Raw genomic sequence first — 22,960 nt, forward strand, 5'->3', positions numbered from 1 at the left:
AGAGGGAGTAGTTGTAGTGTACCAGCTACAACAAAGCAACCAGGATGTTGACCGGCCGTGCGAAGAGGGAATATGACATAATCGACGATAACGCGAGAGAACAGCAACAGCAGAGCGGAGTATAAATAAAACGTGCAGTGCTCAATATTGTTCATTCAGTCTTGTTTTGACCGCGCTCTCGAACGGTTGCTTTTTCCTTCGCTCCGTAAAGTGTTTTCAGTCAGTTTTACAAGACTTTCCAAATCACGGACATCCTTTTGACATACCATCCACTTGGTATATTTTCCACGCGTCGTTTAAAGAACTTTCCTAGTGAATTATTTTCGATACATTCATCGCCCAGAGGGCACTTTCTCCATCAAGATGGGGGACCCTCCTCCGGCTTGGGGGCACTCCTCCCTCCGGCCCAATAATCGAAACGCAAGAACGGTTCCCGAATGGTTGGATCCCCGTGGCGAACATGGGGAAATTCTTTTCCTGCGTTTAAAACCTGTTAGCCCTTCCAAGCTGCCTAAGAACCCATTCATAATCTCCACCTCCGTCGAGCAGCTAGTGGGTAAAATCGAAGGAGGTAATCCAATCGATGGTGGTTCCAACTATCTGCTCAAAGTACGGAATCCGACCCAAGCTGCGAAACTGATGAAGCTCAATCGCCTCACCGATGGAACTCCAATCATCATCGAACAACACCCAACCCTGAACTCGTGTCACTGCGTCGTCTCTTGCAATAGCGTCGACGGCCTCAGCGACGACGAACTTCAAAAATCCCTGGCAGATCAAGGAGTCTCTAAGGTTTTCCGTTTCCTAAGGAAGACTGGAGACAAAACCACCCCCACTAACTCCATGGTACTTACACTGCAAGGTTCTGTCCCTCCTCCGTATATCTATTTCGGATTCCTCCGAGTGGCCACCAGACCGTATTACCCACGGCCGCTCATGTGCTACCGATGCGGAAAGTTTGGCCACTCCAAGAACCGATGCCCCAACACTCCGATTTGCATCGATTGCGGAGAATCAAGCCCACACGATGAATGCCCAAACCCCCCACACTGCGCCAACTGCGGAGGCAACCATTCAGCAATGAATCGTTCCTGCCCCCTTTTCAAACAAGAACAATCCATTGTCCGGCTGAAGGTTGACTTTGGCCTCAATCATTTCGAAGCAACGAAGATGTTCCGCCAACAAACGAACAACCATTTGGAAAATGCACCTCCCGCCCAAATTGCCAACAACGATAAAGATCTCCGAATCGCCGAACTTGAGCTTCTAGTCTCCCAACTGAAGGAACAGCTGAAGCAACAAGCCAAGGAAAGCGACAACGAATCCACCCTGGTAGGTAACTCTACCACTTCCCAAGACTCCGAGGCCTCCGAATCCGAAGACTCCCAATCCGACACCGAACGTCACACGATGACCCGCAACATCCAGCGCCAAACCTCAACTCCGAAACGTAGCCGACAAAATAGCTCCATGGACAGTCCCCCCGAACAAATGACGAAGGTGAGCCGCCAAAAGAACCAACCTCCCGAGGCCCGACTCCCACAAATGGCAGGTAAACCCCCACCCACCCCCTCATCCAAACGGTAAGTCCTTCTGTTATTTTTAGTTACCCCTCTTACCCATACACCACATTCCCTACTTCATACAAAAATGGCCAATTCAAACCATAATAACCACCCACACAACAATAATCCCGCAAATAACAGACAGCCGCACGGTAAGAGATGCAATAATCCCCCAACTCAGAAAAAGTCCACCAATTTTGCAATACAGTGGAACACCCGAGGCCTTGTTTGTAGGCTTCCAGAAATTCAAATTATTATCAAGGATTTTTCCCCCCAAGTCTTTGCTATTCAGGATATCCTTAGCAACACCACAATACCCACTAACCTCATTCGAGGATATCACCTATACACCGTCTCAAACCCGAACACCCGCCAAGGTGCCGGACTTGCCATCAAAAATAACATCCCCCATCAGCTATTGAACATCAACACTGATCTTAACGCGATATGCGCTCGTCTACAAGCCCCACTAGAAATAACTGCTGTTTCATTGTACATCCCCCCTCAAATGTCCTATCGTGACTTCGTCGACAAACTAGAAGATCTTTTTCCACAATTACCCCCACCAATAATATTAATGACCGACCCCAATGCACATTCCACCTTTTGGGGAAGCTCCCACACCTCCTACAAAGGAGCCTTCCTAGAAAATCTTGCTGTCGCTCAAAACTTAACAATCTTAAACAACTGTCAGCCTACCCGTGTTGACCCTGCCACAGGCAACATGTCCGCCTTGGACCTGTCCCTTGTCTCATGGGAGCTGGGACCAAGGTTCAGCTGGGAGGTATTAGACGATTGTCATGGTAGCGATCACCTACCAATCTTAATTAAATTACAACACCCTACCCCCAAAGTTTTAACCCGACCTAGATTGAAGTACAAAGAAGCCAACTGGCCCGAGTACCAATTCACTGTAGACAGCCTTATCTCTGCCAAAAAACCAACATCAATAGAATCCCTTACCGAAATTTTATCCGAAGCAGCTTCTCTTTCCATCCCCCGAACCAGTGGCATTCCCGGGCGATCCACCGTCCCATGGTGGGGCCCCGAAGTAAGAGATGCGGTGAAAAACCGCCGAAAGAAGCTGCGCGCTTTAAGAAGATATACCATCGATGGCCCTTTAAAACTCGCCGCCCTCAATGAATTTAAAATCGCCCGATCTCAGACCAGACGAATTATCAGAGATGCCAAAACAAAGTGCTGGCAAGAGTTCACTGAACAAATCAACCCCAACACCCCCTCCTCTGTCCTATGGTCCAAAATTAAGGTTCTTAACGGTGGCTGTCGCAGAGATGCATTCCACATTCAGCTCAACAATCAGTACATCAACGACCCCTCAAAACTGGCCGATTCATTCTGTGACCACTTTTCCAAGATCTCCACCCCCTCCAATTCTGTCATCCTCCCCTTTCCCTCCCCATCAAATCAGAACTCCGACTATAATTGTCGCCTCTCCCTAGACGAACTTGAGTTCGCCCTACGAAAAGTCAAAGGACTCTCTGCCGGCCCAGATGACGTCGGCTATCCATGTCTTAAAAACCTATCTCTATCAGGAAAACTAGCATTTCTCGAAATACTAAACAGAATCTGGACTGAGGGCATGTACCCCGATAGCTGGAAGGTGGGACTTGTCATTCCCATCCAGAAACCCAACCAAAACCCCCAAATCATTGACAACTACCGTCCTATCACCCTCCTGGATTGCTCAGGCAAAATAATGGAGAGAATTGTCAATCGGCGCCTACACACCATCCTAGAAAAACAACAACTCCTTGATCCCCGGCAGTACGCCTTCCGAGCCGGAAAGTCAACAGACGACTATTTCGATGACTTAGAAATTCTCTTCGACACCCACTTGAACCAACACCACCACATCGAATGTCTTTCCCTAGACCTTTCAAAGGCCTTCGATCGTGTAGATCGCATTGCCATTATCAACCAACTGGTCAAATGGAACATAGGTGGTCGCCTGTTGCACTACATCAACAATTTCCTCACGAACAGACGTATCCAAGTTCTCATTAACGGCGTACGCTCTCAAATGAAACCCATCCATGGCGGGGTCCCCCAAGGCTCTGTCATCGCCCCCACCCTGTTCCTCATTGCAATAAACACCCTTTTCCAAACAATTCCCAACAATATAACCACCCTAACCTACGCCGACGATATACTCCTCGTTTCCACTTCCCCTTTCCCCATCCTAGCCCGCAGGAGACTCCAATCTGCCGTCCACCAAGTTGAAACCTGGGCTCCCACTGTTGGCTTCCAATTCTCCCCAGCAAAATCAAAACTACTCCATCTGGGGCCCAATCGAAGAAAACTTCGAAAACTCCCTCCTCTCACCATGCTAAGTCAAACCATCCCCCTTGTACACTCCTTTCGCCTACTAGGAGTCTGGGTAGATGACCGGCTCAATTTTAGATGTCATCTCAACAAAATAAGAAAAAACTCTACCAACAAAATTAACATCCTCAAAATACTAACCAACAAAACCAGTTTCGCACATCGCGACTCCCTATTTCGCTTTCTGCACGGCTGGCTGATCCCTTCTATCCTGTACGGCCTTGGATTTATCAGCCGAGAACTAGAGGAAGTGTGCCAAAAACTTGAGCCACTATATAATGAATGTGTTCGCCTTATCAGCTCAGCCTTTCGAACTAGTCCCATACCCTCCCTGATGGCTGAAAGTGGTCAACTACCCTTCCAGTACCTTATAGCCAAACATCTGTCATCAAAAGCCCTACGCACCATGTCTAACAGTCCATCTAACGGCTCATTAATGGTTAAAAGAACAAACACTCTGCTAACTGAACTAACAGGTGACCCTCTCCCCAACATCTGTCCTAGACTTGGACCCAAGATCCGGCACTGGAATGATCCCATTCCCAAAGTCGACCTTTCCCTCAAGCAACATATCAAAGCGGGAAATCCCCCAGCAATAGTCCTTCCCAACTTTCTCCAACTCATCCAAAACAAATATCATGCCCTACCTCACATATACACCGATGGGTCCAAGGACAGCAGTGGCAATGTGGGATGTGGTATATTTGATAATACGGACAATAGGTGCCTTGGCCTACCCAACATGTGCACTGTCTTTAGCGCAGAAGCTTATGCTTTACTCGACGCAATTGAACGCTCAAACCCACACTCCATCATATTTTCCGACTCAGCTAGTGTGCTCACAGCTATAGCAGCCGGAAATCTGAAGCATGCGTGGATTTACTCCATCTCCCAGGCAGCCCCTAGAAAAAATATCACCCTTTGTTGGGTACCCGGACACTGCGGGATCCCCGGCAACGAGGCAGCCGACCGTTTGGCCTCTGCCGGTACCAGTCTCCCATCAACCATCAACTCCATCCCCCAGTCCGATGCCATGCTACACCTGAAAAACAGAATCAACAACTCATGGGGCAGCGAATGGACTGCCACCCCTCAAAACAAGCTCCGAGAGGTGAAAAATACCACCGAAAAATGGCAAGACAGACAAAACACCATCGAGAGAAAAGTCCTCACCAGACTCCGAATCGGCCATACCAGGCTTACACAGGTCCATCTTATTACTAAAGAAGATCCCCCCAACTGCCCATCCTGCCGAGTACCAATAACCATCAAACATATTCTCACCTCCTGCCTCCAATACCAACCCCAAAGACTATCCTGTTCCCTAGCAACTTCCCTACGACAAATCCTTTCCTGCTGCCCCGAAGAAGAGAAAAAACTATTAAGCTTCCTCAAAAAGTCCAAACTCCTTGATCAAATATAAACCCTCCCCCTCCCCTCAAAAAAAAAAAAAAAAAAAAAAAAAAAAAAAAAAAAAAAAAAAAAAAAAATACAAAAAAAAAATACAAAAAATACAAAAAAAAAAATACAAAAAAAAAAAACATTGAAAAAAAAAAAAAAATACTTTCAAGACGTGAAACAATCAACTTCGGGATGAATAAGCCACAGAAGCTTAAAATCCCTTGAGAAAAAAAAAAAAAAAAAAAAAAAAAAAAAAAAAATATTGTTCATTCTTAAGTTGACGTTCGAATAAAACGTATCATAGTTTATTAGAAATCGCTCGTCTTTTATTGTGCTTAGTTGATACACTACACTTTAAGTATTTTCAATGGAAATAACCTAGAATACAGCCAATTTGGTGAAGCAATCTAAAATTTCCCTTTTTTACGAGAGTAGCTGTAGCTTTAATTCAGACGTAGTACAGTAGACTGAGTCGATTTGGGGTCATTTTTGAATTTCTTAAACCCTGGTGTCTTTAAAGCTTCGTTTTGGCTTAAAACTCATCCATGATTTTTTGCAGAATTTTCAAGTAACGTTTACATGAGTAAATTCGATCTTTTAGGTCTGTATGGGAAAATTGAATATTTTGTACTGAAAAATCAACATCATTTTGTTAGCGGAAAATTTCCTTTGAAGAATTTATAAATTGGCACTAAAACCATAAGTAGGCTCGTTTCCACAGAAGAAACGAATGCGATGTTTAATTTTCAGTACAAAATATTCAATTTTTCCATACAAACCTAAAAGTTCAAATTTACTCATGTAAACTTTTTTTTTTTTTTGTTTCGATTATAGTCGTTTTACCATCTTTATGGCATTCGCGACTTTATCAACGTTGCAGTTGGCGGATCGTTATTGAAAAACTATCCGGTACAACTGTGTTCGATGTTTACTCTTGGGCTCGAACTCGCGGACATCGGCTCAGGAGACAACAGACTTGCCAACTGAGCTATATCACAATCCCACTCATGTAAACGTTACTTAAAAATACTGCAAAAAATCCTATATGAGTTTTGGACCAAGATGAAGTTTAAAAAATGACCCCAACTCGACTCAGTCCAATAGCACAGTCCACAAATTTCGTGGAATGTTAGTGAGATAGTTGAACTAGATTTTGTGAAAATTTCATGAAAAAATATCAACCCAGATAGAAAAGGCAGCCAGTCAAAGTTGGAAACGAGTGCGCGATTCCATTCTTTTCGGAACGCAACTGTTTATTAAATAGGCTAAGAAAAAATAGCTCTTTTCAAAAAACTTTATCTTCCAAGTTCGGGTGTGCTTAGTTAATGTTTTGGCTGCATTATAATCAAGCAGATTTTAAGTTTCTGAAGATAAATAGTTTTCAACATTAATCCGTTTTCTCTGTTGCTTTATAATAGATCTCTTTAAGCACCTCCTGCGTTGTTTTCCGCTAGAGGGATACAAATCTGCCACCTGTCGTGTTTATTAAAAACCTTTTTATTTTTATCAGATGGCGGTACTGAAGCGAATCAGGTTAGAGTGACATGAAATCATTTGGATTTTAGATAAATTCAGCTGTAAATTTAATGCTAGTAAATACAAAAACAATGATAATGATTTTCAATTTAGCGATTTTTTTTTATCTTATGTTTAGCAATCAATTTAATATATTTATTAGTCGATTTCAAAATTTTCTAACATCGACGGTTTTTAAAACTATAGAATTCCAGATTTTCTGGTCTTATCCGGGCGTGCCCAAATATTCAAGGAAAATATCGGGGCGAATCCATATTAGCCCGGATTTTCAGATTTTACAATGGTCCGGTTGAGTCATGATTTGTTTTAATTTCTGATCCGAAAACAGATATTTCAAAATTATTTTCATCAAAATTTATAAGAATTTTTTTGAAGCATTGAACACATTTGATGTGCTTCGACAAAAAAATAAAGATACAAGTTTCTCCTATCTTTTCCTGATTTTGTTCGAATAATGGATACATTTTGCTCTGATTCATCCGGATTTAAATATTCGGTTTTTGTACTTGAAAATTTCAAATTGGATGCACGGTTTTTCACCCGTTTTAAAAAATAGCCAGGCTCGAAAACGTACTGAAAAGTTCTGGAAAGCATAATATAAAATTCCATTGTTTCTCGCACCACTCGCACTCGATTCATTAAGACAAGCACTCACATAGAATCGCTCGATCAAATAATTATTTTTACTTTGTTTAAAAAAAAATTCATTTCAATATGAATTAAATCCTCATAAAATCTGCCAGCCTAACTTTTCTTGTTTACTTCATGCCTATCCTTGACGCTCATTCTTATTTATTATGAAAATAAAAAAATCATGTGGTAACTATGGCAACTATGGTAACGCACTATGAGAGATAGTCATACAAACAAGTGGACAAACTTATATTAACTGGAGTTTTGGTTTTATCACCGCTATTGTTTGTACTTCGAAATTATCGACGATGTCTGGTTAGTTTAAAAAAAATCAAACAAAATTTACTAGTTGTTTATACGTTTCGAGCTACTCGAGGAGTAGCTTTTGTATGATTATTATTAAAACCTACCGAAACATTTCGAATATTTCGAAATACAAACCCATATTGAAATATTTTCATCAACTTGACTGTCATTTCTTTTGGTTGCGATCGCAAGATCATAAGGTTATATTTCACGATCACATTTTGGAAATTAAATAATAAAATTTAAATAAATTGTTTTATAAAAAATGGGAAAAATGATACATGAGCGGAACTCAGGCCTTTCAGTGGCTGCCCTTTTATTTTTCAAACACTTCTAGCTAGCTGTAATTTGTAAAAAAACACGTTTGAAAAGTTAGGACAATATGTATAGGTAACCCGTTAGGAAAACTAGTTTCAAAGTCAATCTGAATAGGTCCAAAAAACTGACACTGAAAAACATGAAATAAAATCAGCAGGATCTGAATGACCTTGTTCGAAAACTTCAAAATTCAAAATTCAGAATCCAGATTTTCTAAGTTTAGAATCATCATCAATAATTTATTTAAAATTATGTTCCTTATCCTGAACTAAAAATTTGATTAAAAATAAATACTAAGAACTTAAACTTTTCCGAAAACACAGAAAACGAATGCGATTTATAATTTTGAGTTAAAACCAGAATTTAATGCTTCGGACATAAGAATTATAGCAATACAATTCAAAAAAAAATCACCCAGGTTTTAATAGAATTTAAATCCGAATTCAAAGATAAATTTCAGAACAAGTAAAAAATAAATCGTGATTTAAAATTGTCCAGCAAAACGATAATAATTCATCATTATCAACATTCCGTTTGCTTCATTTTCAATTCCAGGGTTGATTTAAAAATTTTCCTGTATTATTTTGACCTCGATTTGAATTGTATAATCATGATTGAGGAAAAAAATCCATTTTGAACTTGGGAGAATTTATTCAAAACGTATACCTACTTGATGATTAAATTTAATTTGATAGAAAGACAAATATCTATATTATTTTAGGAGTTCCAGTGATCAAAATCAGCTATAAAATCATTCTTTGTTTATTTTTTGAAGTTTTGTCAAAAATGAAATTTCTTTAATGATTTTTTATTATTTATAAAGTGATTTCAAATTCCAAAGCTGTTTGACAATAACCTAATTGCATATTTGGATTCAAAGCACCGAAATTAATCAAAACAAGCTTTTGAATTCTTTGCACCTAGAAAAACTGTGAAATTTGAGGCCTTGAGACATTTATCAAAACTATCTTGCATATGAAGTTGTGGATTCAGAAGAACGAGAAGAAGAAAGAATGAAATTGGTTTCTTGAGAAATATTTCATACCAGCATAAAATTTGAGATAACTTTTATCCTTTATTAAGGAATCAAAGTGATGTGTTCTAAAGTCATCGATACTAGGTTATTGTTTTTATTTTACCAAATCTGTTGACTATCGTGAGTGATCAACACCTGTCACATGGTTACCAACTTGTGATACTTGTAATTTGTATTCATTGAATGAATTTTGAAGTTTAAATAGCTGGTTTCAAATTTTAGTTACACTTCTTAGTAAAAATCCGTTCCAAACACGAGTTAAGGTTTTTGTGTGTAAAGATTTGAGTTTCAATACAAAAGAATAACTGAATTGAAAATCAACTACAATTTATTAGATTAGTGAACGTCATATACAGTCGTAGAATGAATTGTGTTAGGTCTAGAGAGTGATTGAAGACTAAATTCCGCCGGAGGCGAGCCAATTTTCTAACATGTTTGCTAACACTTATTTTTAAACACCTTTTAGGATCCAGTGATTTCCCGGTGAATTCTTTTTTTGCACTGCAAATTTGTGTTGAAAAAATCTCCATGGGGGGGGTTAAACCCCTAAACCCCCCCCCCCCCCCCCCGTTCGCACGGCCTTGAATTTAATTTGTTACTTTTCTATCAAACATGTATATCTTAGCAATTTTTCCTCATTTTCAATATCTTAAGAATGAAATGCAAGCTTTTTTTTTTCAAACAATGTGTCTTCTTCCTAACAAAAAATTAATTGAAACTTTTTTCCGATTTTTGTCCGCGTGATTTCTCATAGTACAACACAGTGCCGTGTTTTGTTGATTTTTCTATGCTTTCTCTGCTACTTTGATCATGACAGCTCTGAGCGCTAGTGGCGACTCTACTCGGAAAATTAGCTTTTTCCAGTGATCCATTGATTAAAACTAGTAAGTAGCAAGAGCTACCCGTAAACTCTAATAATAGGCTGAGTCCTGAGAAAATATCAACTATTTTAAAGACAATACTGCTGGTGCCTAGTGACTTTTTTTGAAAGCAATAACTCGTTTGGCATAAAAGTTGCAATCAGTTTTAAATTTTTATAAATCGGCACAAAAAAAAAAGAAAGAAAGAAAGCTCGATTCCACAGCATAAAGAAAATCATGTTGATTTTTTAGATAAAACATGATTTTTTATAATATTTAAAAATCTAAAAGTTATGATTTACTCATTTAAAAGTTATTTTGAATTTTGCTAAAAATATTGGATAACTATTGAACCAAAGTGAAATCTTTTTGACATCTGAGTTTGAGAATTTCAAATATGTATTTTGTGCTATTTTTATTTTTTTCGGTTCAACCTGATTGCGAATATTCCAATTTAGTCGTTCTAAGTTCTAAGTAGTTGAAATGTTTTTAAAAAATACAGGAACTAAATTATTACTCTGAATGTTTTAGTCATCAGCCCTAAACTTCTCTAGAGGGTCAATATGGGACAATTGGACGTATGCATATGAAAAAAAAAAATATATTTTTTTTGACACTCGTTATGAACTCACGATGTATTATTTTAAATTTATTTTTTTTATTGACGCTTCCTGATAGCCCAGATAAAAAAAATTCCCTTATAACTTCTGGAGTATTTATTTGACTTTTCTCGCATAACATTGCTCTATTCAACTCTATTGGTTTTCGTACGATTTATATAAAACTTATCGTTTTAGAAACCTTTTAACATATGTAACTAACATATAATGTTTAGAAAATATTCAGCTTCAATCATTCAATTCTACGCTGTCGAACGGCGAAGAAATGCTTCAAAGTTGTAGATTACTTATCGAATGCCTAGACAAATCTACTTTGTGCGTAGAAAAGCTTAAGTTAGAAACCTCGGGGATGTCCGAGAATTATGATAACGGTTGCCATGGATCGAGTGAATTTTAGAAATTATGATTATTAAGTTATGTCGTGAGACGGAATGCTATGAATATAAAAAAATAAGTAAGAAGCTGTATATAGCTTATATTATAAACATATATTCTGTTGATTTTATTTGGAAATGGTGACTAAAAAAAATGTAAATTAGTGATGTGCATTTTAATCAATCGACCGTCAATGCTGTTTCAGTGACAGTTATGTGTTTTTCAGAAGTGGATAGGAAATTGGTTCTGTGAAGATCACGTCAAATAGAAAGAGTCATCTCTATAAACTCTTTTCAAATTGTATTAAACATCTTTGCAATCAAAAGTTAAAATTCAAAGTGAAGGCATAGAAACTTAATTCGCAGCTCATATTTCTGTCTTTCAAATTTGGTAACCATTCCTTCCGTATTTTAGTATATCTGAAACAAAACAATAACTTGTGATCCGATTATGATTCGAGTTTCAGAGAAATTGTTTTCCCCTATCTTTGTATTTACCACCATTCAAAACATGCTGCCTTTCTGTCGTTCTTTACTCGAAAACGTCCTCCTATTATGCTCATGCATCTCGATCATAATCTTGAAGCATTGACTGTTTTGCGCAAATTTTTTTTAGACTCCCCACCGACAATGTTCGTGTCTTAAGCGCACGACTCTATGTTTTACGTTTTATGGTTTTCCTAGTTTTTGATTTTCTTTACCGAAGAAAAAAACCCGAGCCCACTCATCAAACGGTGTTATCGAAAAGGCACGACACTTTGTTTTTGTTCCCAATTTCCCCATTCGAATTTCATTTGCCAAACTCCTGGCTGCCTACATTTAGGGCTGCTGTAGGCACTAGGAAATGTTTAACGAAGTCAAAGTCTAGAGAGCTTGGCTGATGTTTTTTCGCCCACACAAGGTTTCTAACTTTTTTCCTTGCGCCCCGCAGGGAAATCGTAAGTCGGAAATTCCCGGCTGGGATTTGCGCTGATCAAACTTAGCATGTGCCACTTTTTCTTTCGCTATCTGTACGTTGATGTTGTTCATCGAGCAATTTGGTGGTGCGGTAGCATCGTCTGTCTAAAAAAAGTAGAATCTGAGCTAAAAAAGTCGGGTGTCGATGATATTACCTTCGATGCTCACCGAGTATAGATTTGGGATTGTTTTTTTTTGTTTGACGTTTTTCCTAACTCCACTATGAATGAACAGGCAAGCACTCCGAACTTTGGCCCTAGCAGGAACGTGGGCGTTGATGATGAAAAAGCGAAGTTCATTTAATCAAATTTATGCGAACTGATGAAAAAGCTTACCTAATTTCGACATCTTGAACGTGGTTTAAATACAGCACAAAGAAACGTGACTCCCAGAGGAGGAAACAAAAAAGTTTTTTTTAGGTTAGTCTGTTGTTTTATTTACTGCAACCGGTGAACCAGAAACGGGAGATATTTTGCTTTGCTACTGGATGTAAATAGCAGCATTGGAGGTTTGCCAGAGGCTCGTGTTGGGAATATTTTAGATTTCATGAACATTTTAAATGTGTCCTTGTTGAATAAACACAAAAATGTGTCCTTGTTGAATGAAATCAAAAATGTAAGTAAACATTTCATTTAATTATTCTACTGGGAAATTTCAAAGACACTCTCTGGAGCCACTTTAATGAAATTTTAAAAAAAATTTAGATGGATAATTTACACTTGAGGATGTAAAATAATTTACATATTCAATGGTTTTAAGAGATGAATTCTAATTTTTTTTCGGCACGGCACCCTCCGAAATAAACGTACTTCAATCAATTATTTTAGTTTTTTTCGACGAATTTCAAACTCTATCACAATTTTAAATAAGCTTTCCAAACAAGTTAATTAATATTGCTATTGTTGAAGAAAAATGTAGATTTTTTTTAGGCTCTTTAAAAATAATGGTATTGAAAATTTCTTTTTTGCATAAATTCGGTTTGTGGTTCGTTCGGCGTAAGGATAATTAAGATTCTTAAGTTCTGTAACTCTCTGGAGCCACTTTTTTTGAAAATCACGATGGTGCACGTATTGGAAGTATTGTAAATAAATTGAAAATGTAATATTGTTCTTTAGAGACATACAATCTGGTTAAAAATAGTCGTTGAAGATCTTGGCAAGTTACAAGGCAATCTACATACTTCTTTCTTATCACTTAACCTAGGTTTCGTGACTCAAAAAGTGTTACAATTCAGTTTGATTATAAAAATTATAGTCAATTTAACACTACAAGAACCAATTACTCTTGGCTTGAAAATGACGAATCCGCGCTATTCCTCATCCCAATATTTGTCCATCCCAGACTGACTGAGATCTCAATTGCTACCTTCCTGGAAGTGTGTTTTGCGCAAATTCAAATACCGTTGCCGTTTAACAAACCGAGAAATTAAAAATCTCGCCAGTTTTTGGTCCGAATCGTTCGCGCTTTTTCGAGCTTCATATTTGTTTAAGTTTTCAGGGTGTTTCCAGCAAACAAACCGACACAATAAATTCAACACCATTGCTGCTGGAAGAGAGCGATGCAAAACAAAACCTGAACCGGCAAGTCCACCAGAGAAACCCGGAAAATGTATACAATCCATACTTTTCCGGTTCCCGCGCTAAATCACACTTGTTCAGGGTGGGTTGTTAAAGCTAAACTGTTTTTTTCGAATTCTGCTTTTGGTTGTGGGTTTTGTGGGGCAATGGTTTTCAATAATCACAAAAATACGTTTGATATAATTATACATGTTCAGGGCTCAGTAAATGCTGGTAATTTTTATGCAACTAGAAGAAGTTCCACAAATATGATTTCCTTATTTGATGAATTATTGACTAAAAAAATTGTTTTCAATTTAGTTCCAGAGTATCCAACCCAAAGGTCTCCACCGGAAAACCCGAACGAACCTACCGCGTGGCCGTCTGCCAGAAGCAATTGTTTTAAAAACGGATTAACACGAGTGCTTTTCCCCGGTAGCGTTGTTCTCTGGGACCGCAAATGAACAAAAAAAAAAAACGCAGCAGCACCAGCAACATGCAAAGTGGATTTAAATATTTGAATTTGGCACACACCTACAGCAGAGGGTTGGCGCTGCTGTACCTTTTGGAGTACCTACCTACCTTTTATTTATTTCGGGAATTCTGGGATTTTTTCCTTACGTTTGGAGCGCTAAATATGTGCGTCTGAGGATTGATGGGAAACATTTAAGCTTCTGGGTGTTTGGAGCTGTAAAAACATAATTGCTTCATTTCGAGAAGCCTGATGTTGGCTTTTACAAAAAATGCTGCGTATTATTATTTTTTCCTTAATTTGTTTTTAACATGAACAAGCTTTGTATCTACCTATTTACCTAGTATAAAAAGTTTTTTTTACAACGGGATTGAAATGTAAATTTTAGTTTGAAATTCTTAAATGTGGTTTTTTATATCTTAAATTTTGAGGAACGTTGACGTCTAAAGGCAACACAAAAACTATTATATTTCGGGTTGGTTGTGTGATGATACATTGATACCGATCAAGCTCGAATACGAATTAGTGCTCGGAAAAACACAAATTTTTAATATAGAAGCTGTTGTGACCGATCAGCAAGTCACAAGTGAGAAGCGCTCATCATCATCCTTCGCGTTGACATGCCGCGAATTGTCACTGATAAAGAGAAGATTATTAAACGTAGAAGTGGAGAAGTGAAAAGCACATTGGCCGGAAAAAGTGCCGTAGCAAATTTAGCAACGTGGTATTCTGATCGATCTTATAAATTCTGGATATTTGTAGTTAAGTTCTTAGTGAACTCCTTGTAAGTTTGAACTAAAAAACGAATCTTTTGAAGCATCATTATTTGATATAATGTTTTATATTTGATAGCGTTTTGTGCGAGGTGTTTCGGCTTAGTTAAAGTGGTTATTTATAATTTATCAGATTAGCCGGATATAACCAGTAAGTCTACCTCTCGATCATTCTATTGAAATTATCTTAATCATAAAATTCCTCCAGCTAGCCGTATTGTTAAACGAACCAGACACAGTTTCGCTCAGATAAGCTGGTCGATCAAGAAAAGGGACTAATTTGTAAGTCGATTTAACATAACTTTTTCTACCTCAAAATACTTATTTATACCTGTTGCAAATAAACTTCAGTTGAGTTCAGTCGAGGACGAACTGCGAAAACCCCAAAATTCTCAAAAATTATCGGCGAAATGAGCAAAACTGATCGTGTCATTCCTAACCTCGAAAGCGCTGTGGGTGGCACCACAAACGTGCACAACTGCTGCGATTGCTCCAAGGCAGATGGGGCTGAAACCATGGTAGCATGAGACCAGTGTAGTCGCTGGTGGCATTTCGGCTGTGCTGGGGTCGACGCTGATGTTGCAGACAAACCCTGGAAATGTACGGATTGCTGCAAGACTCAGATTCTTGATCCGGAGCACATGAGCTCTAAGAGATCTGCAAGATCCGTTATATCGGTTCGATCCACCGCTTCTGTGTCCCAGTTACGGCTCCAACATCTTGAAGAGCAGAAAGAACTGGAAGATCGTTACCGGAAGGAACAAGCAGAAAGAGATCGTCAGTTTCTGGTCCAAAAACATAACCTAGAAATGGCGATCATGCAAGAGGGAAGAAATCCTGGCAGCGAGAAAAGATCCGCTATTCTGGCAAATATGCGGGTCGAAGCTTGGGTCAACGATGCTCGAAATACGGAAAAGGAAGTTTCTGCGACAACTATTATACCACTTACCAGCTCAACGCCTTTGGCACCGCCAAACCAGCATAGGCCCAATCACGACCATCAAGGTAGAGCAGCTGCAAATAACTTCATGCTTCCACCGTCAGTACCAACGGGCCCAAGGGAGCAAGTGAACGTGGAAAACGGCCCTCCTAAACCTGATCATTTTCGTCGTGATCCTGCACCCTCGTATATTAATCAACCATCGACTAGTCGCGCCATGCAAATGCACCAAGTGAATTTCGGACACCGTGACCTTCCTACTGGTGCTCTTGCGGCTTCCAAATGCCAACCAGAATTCCAAGGCTTACCCAGGAACGATTTCTTTCACGCTTCCTCACGGAACCATCCACCATCAGTTTCACAACTGTTTGTGAACGGGCTACCACAAGTCAACCAGCAAGTACTTCCGAACGGACAACCGACACAGAACATCCCGCAATACCCTCCGGAATACGCCACTCATCAACCGTTTCCAAATTATGGACCAGTTCTTAGTGCCCAGCAGTTCGCGGCGCGGCAAGTAGTTTCGAAAGACCTACCGAAATTCGCCGGCGACCCGCTTGAATGGCCGATGTTCGAACATGCGTTTGAATCGATGACAGCAATGTGCGGGATCCAGCCTTATAAGCAGAATCCGGAATACAAGTCCTCCCAGCATCAATAAGTTCGATTCCCTAGTGACGTTTGGACGTGAGGTAAGAAACCTCATTACTTACATCGAAGCGGCTAACCTGGAATCACACCTTAACAACCCGTCGCTTGTTACCGAACTTGCTGCGAAATTGCCATCGGATCTTCTCCTGCAGTGGGGAATGCATATTCAATTGACCCAGCAAGCAACACTCAAAGAATTCTGCAACTTCGTTTCCGCTATTAGAGCTGCGGCGTGTAATGTGTCGGTCCCTTCGAAGCAATCTGTTGATGGGAGCATCAAAAAGGACAAGCGCAAGGACAAAGGCACCTTTGCGAACGTGCACCAAGAAGCTGATCGAGTATGCGAAAAGGTTTTCACCAAGTCTAATACCAACAATAGGGCGGCCAAGCCGTGTCTCGGATGTAGTAGCAGGGCACACAAGATCCGTGATTGCCAAAAGTTTCGTAGTCTTATAGTGATGGAACGATTGAAGCTGTTGGAAGCTGCCCCATGGCAAATGGCCCTGTCGCACTAGACAACCCTGTGGCCTTGAAGGTTGCTCAGAAGCGCATCACAAACTCCTACACGTGAGTCAATTTGAACCGGCAACGGTTTCCATCCATCGTGACAAAAGGGGCTCTACTTTGTACAAGATTGTACCTGTTACACTTCACGGCAACGGAAGGTCCGTTTCTGCCTATGCATTTCTCGACGACGGTTCGAATGAAACTTTGGTAGAAGATGAGATAGCAAAAAAACTTGGCCTGGAAGGTTACGATCACGATTTGTGTCTCCAATGGACGAGCAGTGTTACCCGCAACGAAAGTTCCCGAATCGTTCAATTGTCGGTGTCGAAGGTAAACAACGGTCACGAATATCCTTTATCAAACGTCCGAACCATTTCGAAACTAGACCTTCCCCAACAGACTTTGGACTACGAGGAGCTCTGTAAAAGCTTCCCTCATCTTCGCGGGTTACCCGTAAAAAGCTACCAAGCAGCCAAACCACAAATCCTAATTGGATTGGACAATGCCAGATTGAAGCTGTCGTTAAACAAACGTGAAAGCAATGGTGCAAATCTCGTTGCCGCAAAGACTCGTTTAGGATGGGTCATATATGGTGGTCAAAGAGTAGCTGACTCGAATTTTCAAACGATGGTTCACGTTTGCAAGTGCACACAAGATGAGCTGATGCATCAGCATGTAAAGGACTATTTTCTCTCTGAGTCCTCAGGAATTTGTCCACCATCTCCACCAGAATGCGAAGAAGATCAACGTGCACGTAGAATCCTCGAATCGACAACAAAAAGAACACCTTCCGGACGTTTCAAAACCGGACTTCTTTGAGCAGACGACTTTGTGAAATTTCCCAACAGTTTCCACATGGCAGATCGTCGTTCGTTATGTCTAGCTCAACGCCTCGAAAAAGATCCCCTTCTAAAGGCAAATGTTGTACGGCAAATTGAGGAATATCAGGAACGTGGATATGCCCATAAAGCGACGGAACAAGAGCTACAAGAATCCGACCCGAACCGTGTGTGGTATTTGCCGATAAGTGTAGTTTGCCACCCTCGAAAACCAAATAAAGTAAGAGTGGTTTGGGATGCGTGCCCGTGTTTGTAACACTTCCTTAAATTCCATGCTGCTTTAAGGTCCTGACTTGCTTAAGCCTCTGCTATCGGTTCTGTTTCGCTTTAGAGAAAGACAGTTTTCGGTGGCTGGTGACATCCGACAAATGTTCCACCAACGGTTCCTGTGGCGCATCGATGAAAAATCTCCCCCTGAAGTTTTTGTCATGAATGTGGCTACTTTTGGGGCAACTTGCTCTCCATGTTCCGCCCTCTACGTGAAGGACCTGAACGCCTCCGAACACCTCGCTGTTTATCCGGAGGCAGCACAAGCTATCGTTGACGGTACATACGTCGATGACTTTCTTGACAGTAAGGACACCATCGCTGAGGTGGCAAAGCTCGCCAAAGAAGTAGCCATCATCAACAGCGCTGCCGGATTTTAAATCCCTTCTTGGAAATCGAATTCCGAGGAAGTTCTGCAAAAAATCGGGACAGGACTCTCGAAAATGGAGGAAAAAACGTTCTCCGACAGATCATCGGTTGCTGAGCGGATCCTTCCCAACAAAAGCTATGCTTACTCAATTTTCCAGCACATCTTATCAAAACAACCAAAACTACATTCAGCATAAGTCGTGTAGGGTATAATTGGAAAGTTTTTTATCACCCAGCTAACATGAAATCGTAATAGAAATAACAATCCAAATCGACTATTAAGACATTTTCAATAACTGTCGTTGGTTTTGAGTGATTTTCTATCATTCATTTACGACGAGCTTTAGCCAAAAAAGTTGAATCGGTTAGCAGTTTAGTCTCTTCGTTAATATGTCTCCAAAAAGTTTAGAAAATACTGATTCGATATTAACGATTTGAGATATCTAAAAATGTACTGATTTACGACAAATGGGCGGCCTTTCAATTGAAACTCTATCCGGTCTCCTCCTTTCTTCCTTTGACCACCTCACCTATAGAGCTATAGCATCGATATAAGATATCGGACAGCGAACTCGAAAGACTGGAGTTCAAATCTCGGTCGAGAATTTTTTTTTTCGTTTTGATCAAATTACTTACCTACAGTCGTTTATTTTTGTGGGGAAATCGAATTGTTGGAATCTTGTCATTGTAGATATATCGTCTCCTCTTTTGTGGCTATATTGTATATTGGCTGTATATTGGCTGATATAACCCCGTGAAATCACAAACATACTACAACGATCCTTAAATGCCTTATAAAACTACGCCAAAACATGGAAAATCAAAATCAATTCCTTCAAGACTCAAGCAATAACCCAGCTAACATGAAATCGTAATAGAAATGATAATCCAAATCGATTATTAAGACATTTTCAATAACCTTCGTAAACAAGTTGGTATTGAGTGATTTTTTAGCATTCATGAATGCATTTACGACTAGTTTTGCCCAAAAATAAGTGAGTCCGATAGCAGTTTAGTCAATTCGTAAATATGTCCCCATAAAGTTGGGAATATGCTAATTCGACATTTACGACTAGAGTGAACTGATTTACGATAAAAGGGCGGCCCATCAATTGAAACGCTATCCGATCTCTCCCTTTCTTCCTTTGACCGGTTTGTAAAAAAAATCTCACCTATAGAGCTTAAGCGTGGATCATCTCAACTGATGAGTTGGCATCGTGGTAAGATATCGGACAGTGAACTTGGAGGCCTGGAGTTCAAATTATGGTCGAGGATTTTTTTTTCATTTTACTCAAATTACTTCGAATCGTTTATTTTTGTGAAGAAATCGGATTGATGGAACCTTGTCATTGTAGATATATCACCTAAACTTTTGTAGCTATAATGTTTATTGGCTGATATATTTTTTTGAATAATTCTGTAGTTCCTGCGATATACATTCTTAAATATTTGCTACGCTGGAGCCTATTTCGTCACGTTTACCGTGGTGTAATTCGCTATCGTGCCGTTATACTCAAGCGAAAATTTGATGAATTCTTAGTTTTTAATAAGAAAAATGTATGTATGTATGTATGTATGTATATATGTGAGTATGTATGTATGTATGTATGTTTGTTATCCACCATGGGTGCACGGATTCACCGCAGTTTCTGCCTAAGTATGTGTTTACATACATTCTTAGATTACTATGTTAAACAAATCTCCAATGCAACGCGTACACCATACCTGGACCCCATGGCTTCGTTTAAACTGTATTAGAGTGAATGTATTGTGTTGATGTAGATGTATTTTGGAAGAACGAGTTAATCAGGTGGGCTAGTTTACTTACAGGAATTCCGGCATTCGTGTATATACCTGGCCAGCTAGCAACTTATTGAACATTCATATAGCAATAGTCAATTATAAGAGGGAACACATCTTACCTATCGGCCACTTATGGGATTCGAACCCAAAAGTTTTCTGGTCAATATCGGAAATCGAACCCAGTACGCCTGGCATACTAAAACCAGACTCGCGCCAGCCTATCCGCTAGAACACAACGGCGCTTATTCCAAAAGCAACCATAAGTCCCATAAAACAAAAACGCTTACTCAGCCTCATCATTGATATGCAGCTAAAAATTTAAGTTCTTATTGATATTTTCAAGTCCCAAAACAAGTCTTAATGATCTTCTATTCAGCTTCCAGCGGCCTTTTAATTCAGCTTCTAAAAAATCGTAAAATGAGCAAAAAATCTCTCTATCTTAACTGCACCCTTGGCATCAGATGATATATCACTAGATGATTATTTACCAGGTATGTTCTGTACATGGTGCCGCCATGATGCCAAGAGCTGAATTCAAAACTCGATAAATTGCTCAATTGCTTCTTTCCTACATTTCCTACATATATCGCATCAGAATGGTCCCTGAATTAGCAAATGACTTATTGAAAAAAAAAACTTGTCAGGCTTGGGGGTCGAACCCCGACCTTTGTGATGGGAATCGAAACCCCTACCACTAGATGTTGTTCTAACTGAAACTAAAACTCGAAGTGGTGATTTGATTTTGATAGCACCTCAATGCACTTTTTGTGACTCCCGTTTTGAGCACTTTTGTGCCCTTTATGTGACTTAAGTCCCGTACAACGTACGAATAAATGACTTTTGCAACTTCCAAGTTCATTAATGGGAACATATATGCAGTTCACTCATGGGAATTGGGCAAAACAAGTCACAAACTATGTACGTTGTCACCTTAATCACTTTTGCAACTTTTAAGTTCATTAATGAGGACATAAAGTTTTTAAAGGGAATTGGGCAGTTGATTCTCTTTGTCAGCCAATATGTAACTTTCAATGCCATCATTCAAGTAAATATGTGACTTTTGGTTGCATGAAAAGATATGACAGAAATAATAACAACAATCTCAATTTTCTCTTTAAAAACTAAGAATGCATCAAATTTAGGCCAATCGTACTCAAAAACGGGCGTGTGTAGACAAGTGGATTCTGGCTAAGTTTATTGTACTCGTATTAAGCTTCAAGATGTGGTATTTTGTTTATGGATCCTCTTGCCCCATTTTACCCTAGAAGTTTTCAAAATTTAGGTAAAATTAAACTTGAAATTGCAATAACTTCGTAAGGGAAGGTCGTAGCGACTTAAGATATAGTGAAAAATGTGCGTTATGAGTGTCACAGTAAATGATGTGAACGTAAAATTTTTGTAAGTTAAAATCAAACAATAGGTAAGTATGAAAAAACAAATTTAAAGTTTGTTTCAAACTAACTGCTTTTTTATAACTCTGTACTAAATAGAGATATAGCTCTCATTAATTCAGTTCAGTTTCATATTTCATTGATATCTACAATTTTGTAGAACAAATTTTGTTTCTATCTACTCAAACATCAAAGTTGGTGTTTATATTTTTATCGTACTAGGCTGTGACTTATTTTTAATACTTTCACGTTGTAGGGGACCTGTTTAACAAGTAAATGTTGTGAAAACACCTAGCAGCTAAAATGAAAGACAAAAACACTTGGAAAACAGTTCCACTTTAGGCCCTTTTGGACCACTGTGCATCGCACAGTGAACCAAAAGTGCAAAAAGTGGAACTTCTCAGCAAACATAACATCGCATTAGAAATGTCAGCTCAATCCTAATCTTCCTACCCAATTAAAATCCTTAAAAACGAGATCAGAATTCAAAAAAGCTGCACTAGTAAGATTTGCATAAATTAAGTAACAATCGGATAAGAATAGTAGTAGATATGAAAGTCATCAGAAACTAAATGAAGTAAGTTAGTTAGTTGCAATGAAAATCTAAACAAACCCTAATTGTAACACATAAAAAAGATTTTATCTTATGTTACAAGAGTAAATAAATACAAATACAAATACAACTCGTTAACAATGTTAATGCGAATCGTAATTCCTACCAAACCAAGTAAATGATCGTAAAAATGGTTGGTTTAAGTCTACCGACTCGGATATGACAAAATTGCGCCATGTTTGCAAATATGTCTCCCGCGTGCGGGATTCAAGTGAGAAAACAACCTTGTTGTTCTCTCTGCGATTAGCAGTGCAACCAGATTTCTAAAAATCAAAGGGTTCATTTGGTTAAACTGTCCAATGAGAGAAGCAGCAAATATTGTCGCTGGCAACGGTTTGCATGCATTGAGAGCAAAACTTGCGCTCTCTCGCATACTGTCAGGATGTACGGTAAAAGGTGTTGTATATCGTCCAATTTTAACAACACTTATCGCATTAGCCAGAAGTTAAAAATATGCATGTATATTGCCTACACTTTAGTACGTAAATGCTGTTTTTTCGAGTTTTATAAGATGATTTTATAATGTATATGAAACGTATAGCAAAGTTTGTTGAGAAATATACCTACAAAAATGTTTGCTGGGTTTTTTCCTAGCGCCTATGTCTTTCATGTTAGTTCTAAAGTGGTTCTATAACATTAGCTCATTCAAACATGCTTAATAATTTGGAAGCATCAAGAACAAGTCAAAGTTTACTATAAAATAAATTGAAAATTCTATTTTATTTGCTGCAAAAGATAGAGTTTTGTTTTGTTCTACAAAGCTGTAGAATACGCAAAAATATGAAACTTTGTTGGAGGCGTCAAAACTTAATCTCTGTTCAGAGCAA

The 22,960-nt window shown here is 39.1% G+C and overlaps 1 protein-coding gene across 1 annotated transcript in view; it reads right to left on the minus strand.

The window, feature by feature from the left end:
• The window catches only part of LOC129747999 (leptin receptor gene-related protein), a 156,376-nt gene extending 135,218 nt beyond the window's left edge, over positions 1-21,158 (minus strand). The window contains exon 1 of the mRNA XM_055742450.1: positions 21,154-21,158. The gene's annotated coding sequence lies outside the window, so the exon portion shown is untranslated. The remainder of the gene's footprint in view (positions 1-21,153) is intronic.
• Positions 21,159-22,960: the final 1,802 nt, after the last annotated feature.

The sequence above is a fragment of the Uranotaenia lowii genome, chromosome 2, assembly GCF_029784155.1.
Source record: "Uranotaenia lowii strain MFRU-FL chromosome 2, ASM2978415v1, whole genome shotgun sequence".
Classification (NCBI taxonomy): Eukaryota; Metazoa; Arthropoda; class Insecta; order Diptera; family Culicidae; genus Uranotaenia; species Uranotaenia lowii.